Raw genomic sequence first — 21,135 nt, forward strand, 5'->3', positions numbered from 1 at the left:
GCTAAACAAGATCTCAGGAGCTCTGGCACAAACCTTTAGAGGTATGGATAAAAAGGAGACATGCGGCTCTTCCAGTCTTGTTTATGCTCACATAGAAATCAGTGTACATCTCTGAAGGGTTGACTGGGCACAGGAGAAAGGCATTTTCCCAAAGAAGACACCTGAACATGAAGTCTCAGCTGCTGAGAAATGTTGAATAACAGCATGGGCTGCTGCTCCCATCAATACCTTGGAAGTGTCTGAAATACACTGTGCTGTCAGTCCTTTTTGATGGACCCTGGCAAAGCAACTTCCAACTATCCTAGGAGAAGAGGTCTAAACAGCTGGACTTCCTGGCAAACAAAGAACGAGGTCTAGCACCTCCAGGGAGGGCTATGATGAGTGGGGTTCAGTCTGGGTCTTTCTACTACCTATTTTCATTTCAGATGGCTGGCAGCTTTAAATCTGAAGGAATCACTGATCTCTGCTTCCACAGATTGGGGGGGTGTGTGTGTGCGCGCGTGCTATCTTGTGCGGCAAAAGTGTAACAAAGAAAAGGTATTAGGAGCACTCATATGCCAAGAAAAATCAAAGAGAACTAAGGAATTAAGGCCAGCAGCAGTTCAATCTGCTTGCCTAAATCAACACTTGGGCAACACTGTCTAATACTCCTTCAGAGGTATACCCCTGCCAAAGATGCTATGGATACCTATGCAACTAGTTCCCACAGCAGTGAAAAAGGGGCATATTTCACAATATGCTCTCAGCAACTTGAATAAATGCCCAGCTACGGAAGAGGTGGTCCGTCATTCAGCATGCTTGTGTATCCCTGTGAGCAGCTGGTGCTTTGCCTGGTACTGGCAGAAGCAGCTGCTGGCTCTGGAACAAACTTCCCCCACAACACACACACAAACACACACACATTTGCACCCACTGTCAGGTATTTCTCCATTTCCCTCCTAATACACCCTTAACCCTTCAGACTACCTGCATGGCCTCACCTACCTCATGTACCACAGCCGTCATCTACCATAAGCAGGTGCTCCAAAAATAATTCACCATAGCTGTCTCATAACAGCATAGCACCAACCCATGGGCTGACCTGTAGAAACCATTTGCAAGGAGGTTTGGTGCACATCAGCCCCTCCACCTCATTAGTGCTACAGACCTATGCAAAGAGGTTGGTATACCAGTGGTTGAGAGAAAAGCACAATTTCAGTGCTTATTTCTGGCTTTTCATAATATCAAATAAAGTAGCACGTAAAGATTATGCAATAGGACGTCTGAAAAGAACATCATATATTCATCCTGGTATTTTTTAAAATCTGAATGAGCTGCTTTGTGCCTCAGAAAACAAGTGGGAGGCTTTTGCTGTCTTGTTGCCTGCTGAAAGAAAGATCAGTAAGGTTTTAGGATAAACCACCCTGTTCAAAAAGAGAAGTGAGGTTTTTTTAAAACCTTGCATAAGAAGAAACTTCCATCACAGGGAGAGGCTGAAGCAGCTTTATTATTTTACTGCTTAAAGCAAAATTTGCCAAGAATTTAAAATGGCAGACAAAAGGAGAGGAGCATCTGCCAGGGAGGAGAAGAGCACAGCACAGCCCAGGCGGAATCTCTTTCCATAGCCAAAATAAAACAGTCAGAGACATGGTTAGTGTTATGACTTTGTCAAAAGCAATTATTCATTAGTAAGCCCCATTGAAAAGATGGGGATGGACAGGCTGAGATGCACCATAACCCAGGAAAACACAGGATGCAACAACCATCAGTGAGAAAAACAGCAGGCAACAGAGCTGGGATGTCTTAGATGTCTTACGTACACCTGGGTTTCAGAGTCTGGTCACTCCTATGAAGGGGAAGCTGCATTTGTCGGCACAACACAGGGCTATATGCATGCAGGGTTATATCCCTGTTAGCAAACTCCCATATGGTAAGGGCCAAGTTCCCCAGAAAGCTAAAAGTTTCCTTTAAGAGTCGGTTAGACAAACATCTTCCAGGAATGACATAAGTACAGGTCATCCTGCCTGACAGAGTGATGAACTAGGTCACCTGACAAGGCCTAGTCTGCTCTTACTTTCTGTGGTTTCTGTGCTAATACCCAGCTAAATAATGAAGTGGTGGAATTTAGAAAATTTACAATATCCACAGTTCTGAGGAGAATACAAGCAAAATAGATGGAGGCTTTACAAAGGAATGTTTCTTAGAAAAATACTATGGAAACAAGGGTGATTTTGCACTATTAGGAAAAAAAACCCCACAAATGGAAAGAAGACAATGTTCTGCCATTGTAGTACATTTAAATGTAGTACCTTTAACAGAGACCTGTTTATCACACAAGGTAATGGAGGGATGGTCTGCTTTAGATAAGAAGAGCTGGTTCATAGTCAGACTGTGTTGTGTGTGCCCAGCCGGCAACTTGGTACCACACACACACTTGCTCACTCCCCTTCCCCTGGTGGGATGGGGAGGAGAATCAGGGAAAAAAGTTAAAACCCATGGGTTGAGATAAGAACAGCTTAATAGTTGAAACAAAGTAAATAGGTAAAAAAGAGAGAAAGGGAAAGGAATAACACACACCCCCCCCACAAAAACCGAAGTGATGCACAATACTATTGCTCACCATCCACTGACTGACACCCAGCCTGACCCGTGCAGTGATCTGGACCTTCCGGGTGACTCCCCCAGTTTCTATACTGAGCATGACGTACTGTGGTATGGAATACCCCTTTGGCTAGTTTGGGTCAGGTGTCCTGTCTCTGCTTCCTCCTGGCTTCCCGTGCCCCTCCTCACTGGCAGAGCATGAGAGAATGAAAAGTCTTTGATCAGGGTAAGAATTACTTAGCAACAATTAAAACCATTGGTGTGTTATCAGCACTGCTCTCAACCAGCAGGCTCTGAGCAGGGCTGCACACAGGGCAAGCTGGGTGGCTGCTGAGCCAGCCAGGCACTTTCTGGGGATGTTCAGAGCATGGGTGGGTACTTCTGTGGCTCATGAGGACATCTCATAACCATTTGGGTCCTTCGTAGCTGGAAATGGTTTGAGAAACATCTGTAATGCACTGTAATTTTTATTCTTCAAAGGGATAGAAAAAATACATTTTCGTGAATTAGTGCATTTACTGCAAAGTCAGGTAACTACAGAAGATCTTAGAAAGTTTCTAGATGCATTATGTTGTCACTTAAGATTCGTCAATGTGTGTTGTTCTATTGTGTAAAGATACAACTGTGCTTTGATGGGGAAATAAGGCTTTTGTGAAAGGAAGAGAGAAATGAAGTAATTACAGTTGATGGAGCCAGGACTTTCTTACCAACATTTGAAAAGTGTGGGGAAAAAGCCATTTCAAAACACCAGCAATTGCTACTTTCTTTGGGCATCATTTGAGTCAGGTCAGTTAAATTCTAGAAGTATCTTTTCGGGTGAAAAATAAAGTCTCCTTCTGATCATATGGCACTGGTGAGGCTGAAGAGAGGCATTTTCCCTTGGGTAGCAACCCAGCAGCACTGAGTCAGACTCTCAGACAAAATCCACAGAAATTACTCTGGAAATTGCAAAGCTCTGAGCTTGTCAATGTCCAGAGCATGTGAAAGATGGACACAGCCTGTGCCTGAAGACCAGATTCCTTACAATGCCAGCAAAGCAGCGTTTAGTCGAGCAGCGTTTGCTTTCTGAGGTAACTGAAGACCATACAAACAAGCTTGTGAAAAAGGGGACTGAATTAAGTGGGAGCCCAACCCCCTGCATCCACATCAGCTCTTGATCTATGTCCCTGACACCAAAAGTTTTTCCTTCCACTCCTTTGTGACATTTGCACAGGTGGAGGAGGACAGGGCTGGAGGGGATCTGCTGGATCACTCAATCCAGTCGCCACTGACTACAGCAGAGGCTTCCATCAAAGGGCCATTTCCCATGATTTGCACACACAAATGTCCTGCCACAAGCTTCAGACCTGTAGGAAAAGACCAATCACAATATCTTTAATGCAGCAGAGGAAAAATTAGGAGAAATTGAGAACATTTCCAGTTTCTGCAGTCACAGGATATCTGATGGATGCTTAAAGGTAGATCATGGCCTGTATTGTGAGTAAGGAGTATGCTCCATGCCTCCCTGCCGAAGCATCCAGCAGGGTAACACTTTTCTGTCCCCAGATCACAAACTTCCTTAACTGGAAGTGTCCTAAACTGGACACACTATGTTTGCCTTAGCAAGTAACAAACTTAATAAACATGGATTTGTAGCGCAAAACCGTTGGTGCTGAGGACCTTTCATTGACATGACACAATTTTGGGGGTATAACTGCTAGCCTGATGCCCAGGACCACATAGGGGCATGTTAACTGTGCAGCTGAGATACAGCTGGTTTAATCTCCTTCAAGGAACACAAACCTCATTCACACACCCTGCAGCTTTGCCGTGATGCAGTCCACACTGCAGTGAGTGGGGACACCAGGACCACTACTGAAGAATGACATTCCTGGAACGAGTTAAAAAGCTGAGGTAGATGGACCTGCTAATGACTCACCTGAAAGCATTACACCACCAAGAGTACCTGCCTGTGCCTTCTCTCCCATCCCCTCAGAGAAACATATATGTAGGAAACAGCTGGTCACAAATGATGCATTTAGAAGATAGAAAGGAATTCTTCTTTGTGCCTTACAGGTGATCAGTGGACACCCAGAAGGGAGTAATATTAGGTGAAAGGGTGGTGCAATCAGCAGCAGAATAGCATCAGCTTTTCTTGCAGGTGTTGGCGTATCACAGACATCTTTTGTCTCTGGTAATTCCCCCTTTCTTTTTGCAGCTCTTGCTGTGAGAAGTGGCTAGGAGGGATGTGGAGCTCTTTGATGAAGAACAAACCTGAGAGCTCAGAGTAGTTCAAGAAAGCTCTCACTGCTCGTAAGGGCCGAGCCTTGACAAGCCCCTCTCCCTTTAGACCCAGAGGATGCCTTCAGATGCCAAACATCAGGGAAACTAACTTGTGCAGGTCTCCTTAATTTTATTTTTAGAGAAGAGAAAGAGGCCACACATCTTTCAGAGATGTGCTCAGTGTCTGTCACTTACTGAGACCACAGCCTCACAAAGGGAATACGCTTTAGACTGAGGTAATCCACACCCACCCATTGTGGACTGGAGCCTGGAAACTGCTGTGCCCTCTCCACCCTGGCTTTTAGGGGAAAAAAAGGAATAAATTCCTGTCACACTTGCTATGATACAAACAATAGAAAATAATTGACTCTTCCATCTCCTCTTAGGTAGGAATTGGTGCTCAGATTATTCTTTATGTATAAAAATACATCCTGCAGTGGGATTGCACAGTGTCTGGAAGTGCAGACACAGAGTATGCTGCTGCTGAAAAGCATCACAGAGTTTGCATGAGACCTGTGTTTGTCAGGAGACTTCAGACTGACAGATGTCCAAGGAACTAACATCTAAGAAAAAGGCCACCATTTGGTCCCCAAACTAGAAACTAGTACCTACTAACAGGTTTTAGGGCTGTTCTTACATCCAGTACTAGAAACCTTGCTTTATCCACTCACTAAAACAGCATGCATTTATCACCACAACTGACTGAAGTTATCCTAATGATAAACTGCACAAAAAGCAATTGAGGGAGAATAAGTGACATTAAGAATATTTCACAATTTAAATTATAGTAAGTCTTCTTTCTTGTAAAGTTATTTCTTTCAGTAATCCATTCTGACTTTCTTATCTCCTGAACTAGAATTAGCAACATTAATACATTTTTTTTACTATTCAAATTATGGTCCACCTTTTTTCCATAGCTGGATATTTCATTTCGTAAGGGAGTTTAAATTAACATCCATACAAGGAACTTATTTAATCGAACAAGACATCTTTCTATGGTTGGATGACATAATAAAAAAGCTTAATTATTGAAAGTTATGGATGAAGTTTAAAACAAAATCTTATGAAAGTTATGCCTTTTATGAAAATCTGGAAATTCCTGCACTTTCCTGTTCAAAATCTTGCCAGTCTCCTTTTCTTACATATTTGATATTCTAAAAATCTTAAAGTTCATCAAGAAGAGAAGCAGCACATCATCATCTGAAGAATGTAGAATTTGTACATCTAGCTTCCTATTTTATCATTCACAAGTGAATGAGCAAATTAATAAACACATTAGCCTCTTTTTAAAAAACCAATGGCTTCAGAAGACTTGGATCTACTAGATTTATGGGAGACAATGAAGATTTATTGAAGGGAACTAATTGCACCTTATTATCTGTAATGAATGTCTTTCCAATTAATATTGTAAGAGCAGAAACTGCAAGGTTAAAAAAAAAACTAATCACAGAAGGAACTGGCTTCTGAGTGGCAGCCCTAGTGTATGGCTACTGCCTTGCAGGCAGAGAAGCTCTCTGGAGAGAGGCCCAGGTCCAGCAAATCCTTACTAAGGCTGCCCTTAGGAAATTATGCCACTATCTATCTCTCCATATCTGATATATAATGCTAGCATTACAGGAAATGTAATGAGACTTGTAATGGATTTCATCTGCCTTTTAATAACACCATGCTCAGGAGAAAATCATTACGAAAGGCAAAATCATTATTATGACTGGTTTACATAGGCAGGAGCTGAAAGGCAGTAATCTGGGTAATACAGCTATTTATTAAAGCAAAAAAAGTTAACGTGGAGAAAATGTACTTTTAGAGCCTAATCCTTGAGATTTTTTTTTAAATCCTGTGCAAAATCTACTAGAGTCAAGTTATCAATGATTTACAGAAATAGGTCATTAGGCAGTATTTTATCCAAGCATCACAAAACCAACTTAAATGCTGTTAAAGAATATGATTTGTGTGTTTCCACAGCTGTACTAAAATTAAAACAAACAAACAAAAAATTAACCCATTTCCTATTTCCTACTGAAAGAGATAATGAGAAGGGATCACAAGCAAGTACCAAGCCTATGGTATTTATGGGCTCAAATCCTGCACTTCAGCATGGCCCAGAAACATCATGCATCATGTGTGCTGCTGGTGAACTTTGCAAGAGCAGATATTTCCTCTTTGGGAGACGATAGAAAATTTTCTGATGGGCCACCAAGCTGGTTTACACCTCATTATTGCAAGATGTAACTGCTTCCTTCTTCCAGCATATCTCTTATCTTTATTTCATTTTGTTAATAAGAGTGATGGCCTCAATTATGAGTTTGAGAGCTGGGCTAAGATTACGCTTTCCCACCAGTCAGGGCACTGGATTTGAGAGTGGTTTCACTGCTCTCTCCTGGAGCAGCTCCTAACTCCAAAACCATCTAGATCAGGATTTTGGACAGCTGATTCAACCAGAAAGCCTGCCCTCACTCCTGTCCCACATCTCTGCCCATTCTGCAGTGCTGTGCATAATGTGTAAGGGCAGAGAGCTACTAGAGGTGATCCAGTGCATGTACCACAGCATTTGTCACTGGTTAACGTAACACAATGCATGAAACGTCCCCAACATTGAGCCCTATTTCTTTGTATTAATACACTAGGGCTGCCACATTATTCTCTCACTTTTAGTTTCTAAACCCACTACATTTTCAGATCTACGTCTTAACTAAATGCATATTTGAAGTGGAAAAAAAAATGCATATTTTATACTTCCAGAATCCTTAGCCTCTGTAAAGTATGAAAAGACCAATTCAAACCAACCAAAACCAAAAGCTAGACTACTGAAGCCCTGTATCCAACTTTATTTGTCTTGGTTAAAAGATTGAGAAAATCAAAATAGATTACAGAGCTATAATTACTCCTTTACGTGTGATATGACAGTAACATGAACTGTTTTACAAATAGTTATTTAATTTGATTTCTGGTTTGAAGATTGATTATACAACCTTCATCAGTGATTTATTTATTTCATGTTCTTTATCAGTCATTTTAGCACCAGAGGCAAAACCACTTCTTCTGTGGGCAAATTTCAGTGTAAGACTTGCTGAAGTATTTATAGAATGAAGAATTTACATCATTTCTGGAACATGCAAAAATGTGCTTTCCACAGTGTGGAAAACCAGTAGAAACTCCAAGTGCCTCATTCAATCAAATGCAGTGAACATTTACTTAAGCCATACAGGTTGGCATAGTATATACAGTTGGAGTCACAACAGCTACATCTGCAGCATACTTACAGATATCACAAACTCTTCAGGATGAGAATGAAGCAAAACCAGGGTTTCTTTAAAAATTGTTTATAATTATAATGACATACCGTGTGCATTTTTGGCCTGTGTTTTTTTCATTTGCTATAAACTTGCTATGCCCTTTCTGGTTTTCTTTGCTAGCTGCTGCTTCCCACTCTGGCCTAGACATAACTGTGCTTTGCTTAACTACAAAAATAGCTTGTGTTCTCAGAAGGTTATAGGATCTTTTCCCTCAAACACAGGGTGACAAATGCGTCTATGTTTTGCATTTTAATAGCAAAAAGAGAAGAGGAGGGCTGCTGAATCGTAACCTAGAGAAGATCAGAAGTGCCCAAAAGAGTGCAAAGATAGTATATTTTTTAAACGAGAAATCCTTTTTTACCCTAACATTGTCATTGTGTTTTTGTATCATGTAGAAAATTTACATAAAGTGACAGATCTTAGTATTATTATTTGTCTTGACAGAAGTTTGAGAAGAAAGGAAAAATTCTGGGAGGCAGCAAGGGGAGGACTCTCTACTTCACCTAAGCATAGTTGTGAAGTATTTTAACTAGATTATTACACAGTTCTGTCACTGTTCATGAGAGGGGAGAGATAAGGGAGTAGACTCGCTTGCAGCCAGATGGCTCCTGAGCATGTAGGGAAATTCATGGGGCCTTCGAACATTGATTTGACATGGGCAGGTACAAAATAGACTCTGTGGAATGACTGCACAAGGACACAGCAGTGCAAGTCAAGGCCCAGTATCCTACCACATTAAGAAAACTTGCTCCTTGTGCTTTACTCTGTATGGGTCTGTTATTTGGTCTGGTATTTGATAGCAGAAGAAAATTGATTTTAATGGATCTTGAAAGCACATAGCATGTGCTCTACCGGGAAATGCCACATCCCTGGTGGTGTGGCAGTGCTCCTTGAGGAAGATTTCACACAGGGGGAAGGAGGAAGAGCTTGTGCCTACAAAAGGTTTCGCTGCGTAGGAAACCGGTAATCAGTAACACACATTTGCTCCATATCCTACTGAGACAACTTCCTATAAGGAAAATGCATTTTATAAATATACTTTGACTTTTTGTCTGAAATACAATTGTAAGGAGAAATCTAGCATAGCTGGAGACACAATGAAAGATGGGATTTCCCAGCACTGTCCAGAGAAAGCTATTTAACTTGATGTCCCAGCAGGGGAAACACCATGTACTTAATGTGAACTCTCTCACTCGCTGCTATTGAAAGCCATTATTAGCTTGGAGAAAGAAGGTGGTTTGGCTGCATTATTTGCAGTACAGTGACTCTGGTCAATTGGATTATTGAAGCAGGCTTTCTCAAAAGTGCATCATTACTTCCTCTTGATTTTTTTGGCGTCTGTACTCATTAACAAAATAAGTTATCAATAAGTACCCTGGGATGAAGAGAGAGGGAGCTGCAACAAGAACCACTTGCAGAATGCCACTATGTTCCAACATCACTACTACCTTTTTCAAAGTCAATAGAGACGTGTCTTTGGATAGAAGCCAAAACTAAAGGTGTATTACAGGCTGGCCCAAAACTTCTGGTATGTTCCAATTGCGGTAGATATGCCTAAAGTTAACACATAGAGATGTACCTGGTTTAAGCCGTACAAGCAGCCAGTTGCCACCACTGTGGAAAGCTGGATCAATCTTCTTGTAAGAAAGACCACCCCACTTATCCTCAGGGAGGATGACCATCAATGTGTCCTCACTGGAACGAGGTACATAAGGCACAGTGGAGTCCAACTGCTGACATGTAACTGGATACTACAGAGCAGTGCTAGGGCTTGAATGCTGAAATGAAGGCTGCGGTGGTGCCCGTCTCTGGCCTGCCATATGTAGAAAACTTCCTGAGCCCATCCTGCACAAAACATATTTAGTCTCTGGAGGCAAAATGTTAGCATAAGCAAAGGTTCTAGGCCAAAGAAGACTGATAACACTTCTCCCTGGACTCCCCACCTTCATAATTGAAAGGGGAAATGAAAAAAGGATTTAGGTTGTATTGAAAGAAAAGACACCAGGGAGCAGATTCAATTTTTAAGTCATCACAGAAATTCTCTAAAATTCAATTACAGTGATGTAGATCTGACATAGGATGTATTATTATAGTCCCCTGGAGAAGGTCAATAAAGTGTATTGTAAGGTCTGCACAAGATTTCATCAGGACAATAATATAGATAAGTCTCATTATTTTGCATGTTTTGCAGCTGCTCTAACTTAATTTTCGGGGGGGGGGGGAATTACATAATTATCAAAGGTGATTAAATTTTATGGCCCCCGATCTTGCAGGTTATGTCTACAGGGAAAGAGTGCAAACACATTATATAATGGCAAAGCTATAATTAGACTCTGGAGAGTGAATAAACAAATTACACCAAGCAAAAAAGGGCAACATATCTACCTACAGACCCACACATTTACAGCGGAAGTTAATGTAATGTAATGAGAAGACCAATTTAAAGTACTGGAAATTTGCAGGTATTTCACAGAACCTTGACTTTTAACCACTTACCAGTGAAATATCTCTATTTCTTTAAACACAAAACCTGTCCACACTGACTGATGCTTTCATCTTCTCTATAAATACAGATGGGCCACAGTGACTTAGTATTGCACCTGTGGGTCAGATTTTGCCTGCAGCATTCACCATGGAATTGCAAACATACAGGATTTATGTGCATTTAAATTCACATGAAGTTCACACGTTAAAAAAGAGAGGGAGAGATTGGTGGTGGGTTTACTTTGTCTAACCATGGGTGCATACTGCCATCTGACATGCCCTGGATATCTGGGGCATCCGAATGGGCCTGGCAGTTAAGACACAAGACTTGTGATAGAGGTTTGCTCCCTTATGAAGTGGCAGTTGAAGGCAGGGGGTCATGGTGGGACCTAAAATTGCTCTAGATGTCATTATGTTCTAATGAGTGGGTTTTTTTCCTGAGGGGTTATTTAGCTGAAGAGTTTGATTCAGTGCCTGCTGAAGGACCCAGGTGGTTTAGTTACTGGGATAGGTCCCAAGACAATTTTAATTATCGGGCTGTGTGGGTCAGGGATTTAACCCAGGAATGTCAATTTATCAGTCTATACTTTTTGTGTGGTAAGGGAATAAATTAAGAAATTCTGACTTTGGTAACCTCACGCTGAAAAAACGTGGTGGGAATAGTGGCCAAGAGATGATGAAAATGACAAGGAACGTGCACTGTCTGCAAAGACAGACCCGCCGGTGAGCATGTTTCCATCGATTATGCTAGCTGTCCTTTCTGCCTATTTGAAGGTAAGAGGTCAGCATGCACTGAAAACTGAGGAAAACACCTTGCATTTGGAAATTTTGTGCCATAATAATTCTTTAGATGATGTCTGAAGCCTCAGACGTCAGCCACTTCCTAGGCAGGAGAAGTCTTGTCCCTGTGCAAGGTGTCTGTGCCTGCATGTCAGAATCTTACCATGCACAAGCTGATATACTGTTACACTGTAGGGTCTGCCATCGCCCTTTTGATGGCCTGGCACAGCCCTGGTGTGTAGGAGTACCTTCACAGCGACACAGCCTGACCCAGGTCTTTGGTAGCTCTGAGAGCCGGTCAATATCAGCTTTGCTTTCACCAAATGCATTTTCTCAGGCAATCCTCTGTTGGTTCATGAACTTCCTCAGAGCAGCTGAGCCTGCTGCATTGGTGGTGTGAGGTGAGGGGAGGATATTTAGAGCTTCTGGGGGATATTGAGGGAGCCTTACAGTAAAAAAACAAGCTTTTGTAATGAAGTGTAGTTTTCTTTGTGAATTTAACAGGGGTACAGCTGGTGCTGCTTGGATGAGACATTTCTGAGAAAATGACTAATTAATCCTTGCTACTTATACCCAGACTGTTTACATTTCAGCTTTTTGTACTGCAGTATAACTGATCAAGTAGAGATGTTAAGGGCAGTTCAAACTCTTTGCTCTATAAGCTAGGATTTCTGGGGGTGTTTTATGTCTCTAAACACCACTTTTGCCTGTATAACATGTGGATAAAACCTACGCAGCAAAACCCATACTCCTGTGAACTTATCAGTGATGCTGGGCCAGCATTACAGTTCCCAGTGCCACCTCAGTTCTCCCTCTTTTGGCACTGCCTGTGGTCATGACTAATTTCACCTCACTACTCTGCAGAGCCCTCTGTACTGCTTCTCAAACTCATACATCTCTTCAATCCCCCACCACCTCTCACTACAGTGAGTACCTGCATTTGACGTCTTTCCCCCACACCCCCTCCACTAATATCTCATCCAGTGCCCATCTTTCTTCCCACCTTCCATTCCCATTCTTGCTACCCAGCTCCTGGTCCCAGCTTCCTTCTGCCTCCTCAGTCTCCAATGTTTCTTCATGAGGTTTTTCTATCCCAAACTGCTTTGCATGCCCATCCTTTGCCCACTCTGAATTTAAATCATCCTTTTTCTATGCTTCCCGAGCACTGACAAAGTTGTTGAAATTGAGCAGACTCCACAGACTGGAGTGTGGTCTTCCAGTCTCATTACCTACCCAGAGAGCAGGATTTGAAGTGTGGTGTCCTGGAGGGGATGGAAATGCCTACTTTAGTCTAGTGCCAGAGGGTAGAAAAATGTGCAGAAGACACAAAAGTCCAAGAGCAAAGACTATTTCTAAGATTTTTAGACGATGAACAGGCTGGGGCTGATTTGTAACTGTATTTAAAAGAGCAGTAATATTCCTAGTATTCCTAGAATCTCAAAATATGCTATTCATTAACTAAGCCTAACAGCACTGCTACATGGAAAGCCTAGGCTCCATCAAGCCAGCAGATCACAAGCTTCAGAGGTAGAATCCAGAGTTCTTATTTCATAGGGTATTCTGAAGGACCATCCCAGAAAAATGAGGGTAAAATATTTAGTGTTTTTATCCTTGTAAAAAAAGCATAGAAATTTGCTTGCAGTGTTTATCTGGGTATCATTTTGCATGCTCTCTTAGTATGAAAATAATGTATGGATATGTTTAAATTAAATTATGTATTTGTGCATGCAAATAAGGTTTCTTACACGTAGGCAGAAGGCTCCTCAGATGTTGTATATGCAATTCAAGAAACAGCTTTGAACATTTGGCCCTGTATTTGCCTGAAGGAAAGAAAACCAGCACATTAAGATTACATTCTTCTGTGCCCAACCTCAGCGGTTCATAGAGCATGTTGGGTCACTGACTCTCCTAAGCATTTAAATTAACTTTTCTTAACAATTACAGTCATTAAGTCTCTCCTAAATTACAAATTAAGATCATCTGGATGTATTATAGAAGCAAAGGTGGTATTAGCAAGAGGGAGGAAACAGAAAGTTTACCAAGTCTTCAATTATTCATAATTTTACAGGGAAGTTTGTGTTTTTGCAGACCAGGGTGTGCTGTTGCTGTGGGTGTGTAAGGTGAGGTGTCTCTGCAGTACATCTCTTGTATCCATACAACTTGTTGATGCCCTGTACCTTCTTGTCTCTCTGAGCACTTGGCTGACGGGGAAGCAGCTGTCTTGCTCCAGATGTAAGTCATGACATGGACCAGTACACAAAGCACTAAAATAACAGGGGCAACTGGGGCTTAAGCGCAAGCTTAAGCCTCATGTGAATATGTAAATATAGGTAGAGCCGTTAAGAAGGCAACTTAATTTTTCTTTGTCCATTATGTACCACAAATAATGTCCAGATACTCTGTGAGCTTCTGGAGTAGATCTGCATTATATTTGGCCAGCAAACAATTAATTTGGCCTGTTGGTCTTTGCGATTAACAGAGTAAAACCTGTGGCTAGTATTGCTGCAGGAAGGTGAAGATCACAGGAACATTGTAAAAGGAGTGGGTGGAAAGTGAGAAAGGGATGCATTGCAGTTGAAGAATTTCAGATCATTAAAAGACAACTGCTTTCTACCTTTGAAGAATATAAAAACAAGAGAGGCATTTCACACCCTGCATAAGCTGTAAAAAGAAAATGTCCCAAGATGACCCTTGGAAGGGGTTAGCCAGTATTTACACAGTCAGAAGTCAGTAAGGTAAATCAGCCAGCATGGATGCTGGTGAGTGGCAGAAGGGAGATCTACCAGTCCAGACTATGTTACCACGTACCAGGTATGACCTCATGACCCTCATTCTGTCTTGCCAAGTTTAACATTTTGTGAAAGTGTTTTCAAAGTCAAGACAGAGAATGCCAGATGGGCTCCCGTATCTTTCTGTTCAGGCACAAGATCTTAAGACATCTGTGCAGGCTGCCAGCAGAGATGTCTTCCGCTGTCATTGAATAGTAGTTGCTTGAACAATAGCTCATTGACTTCACAGATACTATTTACACACTTGCTAATGTTACTGAGGAGTCTTGCCTAGGGCAATCAAGACCATGGGACAGAGAAAGCATAGAAAGATGCATCAGTTTAAAACAAAATCTTTAGCTGCTGCCAATACTTCAATCTAGTTTTCTCTGTCTCCACCCCTTAGCTTAAAAGAAAAAAGAAAGAAGATGAAAGCCTTCGGCCAGCAATCAGTGAAAACACTTGGAAGAGTTCTTGGTGTAATCCCTATTTAATTCAGGCCCTGCGTACCAAGGGAGTACTCTGAATACTGCGTTAGCTTTGCTGGAAAGAGAAATAAGCACACATGCCTCTCACACACCTACATACACCTTCTATCCTGAAGATATTTTTCCAGGAATTAGAATTTTTAAATAATCTTGGAAAAAGCTTTGGATTCCTTTTGGGAGCTCAGTTGAGATGCTGTAGGAGCTAAATCCATGGTAGGGAAGGTGGGTTCTGCTCTGAGAGAGGTAATGATCTGCTTTAGGACAGACAGAACTGGGATCCTACCTCTGAGCAAGCACATGGCTTTACAGTTCACCTTTAAAATTGAAACAATAAGGGTACTTGGAGAATAGCCTGTCAGTGGGTAGTTAATGTTGCAAATGGGTGTCACCCATGTCTCCGGACTACCTGCTAACCTTAAATCATCTTCACTCATAGGGAAGTATTATAGCAAAGCTGGATTTGGTCTTTTTAACCAGATGACAGTTTGAATTTATTATGTATTTTGAAGGTTAGTAATGTATCACAGTCATACACTGAAGGTGATACAATACTGTATTAAATTATTAATCAAATCTGCAAACCATCTACATTCATGAAGGCAAGTAATCTGCCAAGGAAGAAGTTATAAACAAAACGGAAATTCATTGCAATATCTTTGAAAAATGTGCTACAAGCACATATTTAGAAAAGCATCCTGAACACTTCCTCTAAATACAAACTTCCTAGATTAAAGATGTGTTGCATATATTAAGAGTAATAAAAGAGCAACTGATTATAAGGGATGTGAATTTAAACCCTGGTGAAAGACCATGGCCACCAGTTAGGCAATGAATGGAATGGAATATTGTACTAGACCTAGAAATTTGTTTTAGCCAGACTTATGACCTAGACCTCTTTGATCTTTTTCACCCTTTGGGTGACAAATTGTGACATCACTGTGGTTAATTTTACCCATAATTTTATGATCCAAGCATCAATTAGATTTTGGGTTTGAACCAATGGCTTAAATCACCACCAATTTAGAAACCGCATTTTAAAATATATTTATAAGGTCAAAACCATTCATTCCCTGTTTATTCTTTTTTATTAACTTGAAGTCATGTGATGATCATGTGTTTTATATTAAAAAAATCTACAATGATTGAAATAACAAAAGCTTAAAACACTGCTCCTGTTACCCCTTCTAAGCGGTTCCTGCAACTCGGATTACTCCAGTCTTTTATTCAACATTTCCATACAACAAAGAAAAACAAACTCCAAGCTGAGAGCCTCCTGGTTTATGCCAAAAGCAAGGCGTTTACAGTCTCAGGTCATGCTTGAAATACATACGCACTTTTTAGGTGGCTAAATGGCCTGAGTATCCTTTAGTTACCTGAAAAGGACAACTGTTAAGTAATGAACTCCCTCAAGTAGCTTCCTGTAAGTCTAACAGTGAATTACATGCTTTACTATGCTGGTCACTACTGCTCTTACTATGTGGCAGGGCTTGCTGGGCCAGATCAGGTTTCAGATAACTTCTGAGGGATGCAGCCTGATCATTAACAGTGGAGCTGCCAGGCAGGATGGTGTATCATTCAGGCATTCTCAATGCCTGCTACTTCTTGGCTTTTTTTTTGTTCAGATTCTGTAAATTCTAATGATATAAGAAATGCATTATTTGTGCTACTTAAAAACACCGGATAAGTGCTCCTCTGGTCATCAAGTGTGAAATGTCAGGTTTCCTGGGTGTCTTGCAGGTTTCCAGTTACCTCTTTGGAAAGGAAAGCTTTTGACTCCTGTAGAGGTAATCAGGAGTAAAGTGGTTTTGAATAATTTGGGTCTTCTACTGGTTTATTTTCATGTGCAAACCAAGTCAGCAGATGAGTATGAGAGGGCTGGAAACTAACTTTACAAGATAAGATACAAGATGAGGCAGAATTAGGCATCTGGAATTGAAAGAGTTACTCAAATTGCTTTGCAAATGTGAACTACAGTGATCCGTTTAATTATATGTTAATGTGCTGTGCTTTTCACTAGCCTCTGCCTCCTCTGCCTGTAATATCTAAACAAGTGAAACTCCTCATCATAGGAATTGTCAAAGGTAGAAGTAAAGGGATGAAGGAGGAGAAGGAGAATTTTCACACTCCAGGCAGCCAAATGCTGCTCTGGAAACTCTGCCACTGGCACAACCTTGTCTCAGGGGCTCCCTGCCTTATTATCGTACTTCCCAAGAGATGCACAACACATGCTTGACAGAGCAACAAGCTCCTGTGCTGGCTGCCTCTGAAGTCACTGCAAGCTCCTCCAGAATATATCAGCTGTGATATAACCTGAAAAATCAGTCCTGTGGCATTTGAAATCAAACATCTGAAATTATTGGGCGTATTTGATCATCATTTCTCCTTTGTCTCCATCCCTTTTCTATTAAATCAAGTTAACACCACCCATTTTAGAAAGAAGTTAAAGATACAATCAATATTATTTGTAAAGATCTGGAATACCGAGTGTTTTACAAGAGACATCCATAGTATCTTGGCAACATCCATAAGAAAGTTAATACATGTGTAGCAGGGCTATTATGTCATTAATAATATTCATACTTGCACATTGCATTAGGAAGAAAAAAGGACCTCTATAAGAGCTGCCTGTTCAATATGGATTGACTGGTCCAGGTACACGTCCAGTGTCTGAGGATGGAATTTACAGAGGTAACCTTCTTTGTAGGCATACCATGAGTTCTGGCTTTGACATGTTAATTCTGGTCTTGTACTGTATCCCCTCTTCCCATCACAGGCATGCATGTGGTGTCCAGTCATGGATATACATATGGACCCAAGAAGCTTGCAGATTTAAATTTCAGATCTTGAAAGAAAAAAAAATACCAATCATCCTCTGAAATTATATTGACCTATGGTCATTCCCAGTTTCCTCTCTCCCTCTGCAATTTTTCCCTCATCTTGTTCTTCTTGGTAGTTCTCATCACTTTCTTCTCCTTTTATGCTAATATTCCCATCCATCAGCCTGTCATTTTCCCCTTCTCTTCTTTGTTCCCTCCAACATAACTATTACTCCCTGTCTTCCTCTCTTCCTTTCCTTCCTTTATCTCCTCCCTCCACTTGTATTCATATTTCTTCATAGCTCTTGTATTCTTCCTGTGCACCAGAGACTGGCTATCAAAAGCACAGAAGAAGATTTCTCTTCCTTTCATATTGGCACTACAATGCCAATAACACTAATAAGAAATAACTGCATGGGGAAAGTTTGTCCAGTTCCCAAAGTATTGGAGCATATTCACTGCAGGAAGAAAGCCTGGAGAACTGAATAACTCACTTTACCTTGTAATACAATTAGCAATATACAGAGACTCATACTTCTCTCAGATTGGTGTGGGTAGTAGCAAAAAGAAAACAACAAGTTTTCCTTTCTCCAAAATTGAATCCTTAAATAAAAATCTGGGTTATGCTAAGGTTTCCTAATGAAAAACTTTGCTGACTATTAGCATAGGCAAAATTGTTCCCTTTCTTCTGTGAGTAAGGAACCTGTACTTTGGCTTTTCAGTTATTGCCTCTGACAGTTTGATACCAAAGACAGATACACTGATAAAGTTGGACTGTTTTGAAAAGATAGATAGAGAAAATACAAGGTCAGCTCATATTGTCTTCTTGATTTTGGACAGAACATCAGCATGTGTGTAAGTATGCATAACTTATATTGAATACCTACATATCCTAAGGCCTCTCCTAAAGGTAAGGATAATAAGCTGTCTGACATTGGTGATTGCAGGATGATTTCAGCAGAGAAATTCCGAAACTTAATGAGATAGGCAAGAACATTGAAGCATAGTACTGCAAAAGTTTAGAACGACAAATAACAAATCTAGGAGCATCAGAGATTAATATTCTTTAAGACCCACAGTTCTCTCTTCTCTCCAAATAATAAAACCTCACAAAATCTGACAAAGTTTTAGAAATATGAATACGGTAATAAAAAGAAACCAACCATTTGAAATATGTATTATTTAGAGAATATGCATCAAGGAATAAAACTAAACGAAACTCTATGGAAAGACTTTGATAAAACAAGTAATTTTACATCAGTAAGTACAGAAATGCCAATGCATAGGACAACATATATGCAAAAGTGAAAAATTACAATGCAAAACAATACATGCGAACAAAGATGCCGCAGAGAATGGAGCTACAAATCCAGCTTGAAATATAGTGTAAAACAGTATATGTCCACTGATCCCTGGTTTAAAATTTTCATCCAAAGTCTAGCTCAAAGGAGCTTGAGTTGCTGACTATCCTAGCATCCAATCCTTTCATTAAATCAATAGCAAAACTCCAGTAGACATTCGTAATGCAGAAAGAGTCCTCTTAAGAGTACTTTTAATACAAGCTCCTACAACAGTGTATCTCAAGTGCCCTGTACTCCTTTTGTTCCTGGCCCTTCAGTTTAACTCTTTCCTGTCTCCCTCTCTTTTCTTGGCTTTTTGGACTTTGGAGAAAGGGTTGTACTTGGATCCATCCTCTTGTGTGCTCCCAAACCTGCCTTTTTGAAAGTCTGTGAAGAAAACGTTATACAACATGTAAAGTGTTTTCTTTCAGCAACGAGGGAAAGGGTGGTTCCATCTGGCTTTGGTTTAACTACTTTTACAGTAGTTGACATGAGGTCTTCCTTCTAGGAAGGGAGTCATGATTAATATACTTGTTAATTACATATACTCTAGAAGGCAGAGAAATATGTTGTTGATTAATTCAAATACTTATTAAAAGCACAAGAGCATGGTTACTGTTGGTGTTTGAGCTAAGCTAATTGCTTTGTAAATTTCAGATGCCTTCCTTGTAGAAAGACATGATTCTGAAAATTAGAAAAACATTTAAATGAGCTGGCCTTGAACAGTCTGCCTAATGATCTGGAGATAGTTATCCGAACGCTACAGAGGGAGAACTAAACAAGCAAAACTCCTCATCATCGGAGAAGCAAAAGGATGAAGGAGGAGAAGGAGAATTTTCACACTCCGGGCAGGCAAATGCTGCCCTGGAAACTCTGCCACTGGCACAACCTTGTCTCAGGGGTTCCCGGCCTTATTATCCTGCTCAGCACGAGAACTTCCTCCTGGTCCTTTCTACTCTGGGTGCTTCCCAGAAGTGTCCCCCTGCTCTGCGCCTCAGCGACCAGCTCCCCATCTCCGAGCCCAACCTGATAAAAATCTTTCCCTCCTGTTCACCACCAAAATCCGACGCGGGCACAAGCTGGCCAGGGCTTCCGGGCTTCTCCTCTTCCTGCGGTGCTCCTCTAGGTGGGGTAGGCGAGTTTTCCAGAGAGCGGAGCCCGCTCCGTCGCCCGCGGCTTGGCGAAACTTCCTAGCAGAGAGCCAGCGGGGAAGGAGAAGTTGTTGGGAAGCCCCTCCGAGCCTGCAGAGCCCAGGGCTTTGGTGCGTTTGGGCTCCCTGGGTTGGAGCTGGGGACATTCATGACAAGCTCTGTGAGAAGAGGAGACGCGCGCTGGCTGTGCCCGAGCCTCGGCACCTGTGAGAGCCTGACCAAGTGGTTATCCCGTGCTCCGTACCTGCCAGAGGACCACTTCTCGGGGTTTCGGTGGTGGTGAACTCATCTGCACAAGGTAGGCTTACGTCGAGTAGATCTGCTGCCTCTTCTATGGTATGGGAGGCACTCTGTCACGGGGATGTCACTGCAGGCTGTGGCTGGTAATCATGTTCTTGGGTTTTGTTTGAGTGAGATCTACTGTTCAGTGAGTTTCTCTGTTCCCAGCATTGGGCTAAAAAAACTGCTTTTTTTCCTACGAAGGCTCAAAAGTAGCTACAGTTCCCGGTAACGTCTTTGCTTAAAATCTAAAGTTTCCTCACATTTGATGTGTTTTAGACTTTCTTATTATTAAAAGTACTGATGTTCTGATCAGTTCACACAGAGGATCCAGCGGGTTTTTTGTTTGACTGGGAGTACATATTTCTCCAGAGGACAGTGGAACTGCTGTTTTGGGTTTTGTGTTAACATTGCAGACTAATTTGCCTGTACATTTTAGGCTGTTACTCTACTTTTGAAATCACAACCAATGCTGTAAAATATCACAGCATCAGTAGTGTTGCAGCTGACTGAATATACATGTGAATACACGTTTGTAGCATGCCGATTTCAAGATTCCCTGCGTCCACAGTCTTGCTGTTAAAGGGTGTTGTGGCACTGAGATCCAGAGAGGAAAGTAGGCTGTTCCCCACAGCGAAGAGTGCCTGGGCTGCAGTGGCATCTCGTACCTGGTCTGAGCATGGTATGCTGTAGCTGTATGCGGTGCCAGAGCGGCTTTGAAATGCCCAGCCTAGCTACCTTTGAGGAAGTGGAGATCTCAGCTAAGGCTATAACAGTAAAGTGGCGTGTGTGAGCCTTGCATGACTATGAAAGACTGTTGTTGATACTGAGCTGGCTGGTTTTAGCTTCTTCTGCTTCCATGACTACAGCACTGATACCACATATTGGAAA

At 41.5% G+C, this 21,135-nt stretch overlaps 1 protein-coding gene across 2 annotated transcripts in view; it reads left to right on the plus strand.

Moving 5' to 3' along the window:
- The first annotated feature begins 19,914 nt into the window (after positions 1-19,914).
- Positions 19,915-21,135, plus strand: part of EDAR (ectodysplasin A receptor) — a 74,357-nt gene continuing 73,136 nt past the window's right edge. For both annotated transcript variants that reach the window (XM_057422351.1, XM_057422352.1), the window contains exon 1: positions 19,915-20,263. The gene's annotated coding sequence lies outside the window, so the exon portion shown is untranslated. The remainder of the gene's footprint in view (positions 20,264-21,135) is intronic.

The sequence above is a fragment of the Pezoporus wallicus genome, unplaced genomic scaffold, assembly GCF_028554395.1.
Source record: "Pezoporus wallicus isolate ANWC-B61680 ecotype Strahan unplaced genomic scaffold, APGP_CSIRO_Pwel_v1 contig_5785, whole genome shotgun sequence".
Lineage (NCBI taxonomy): Eukaryota > Metazoa > Chordata > Aves > Psittaciformes > Psittacidae > Pezoporus > Pezoporus wallicus.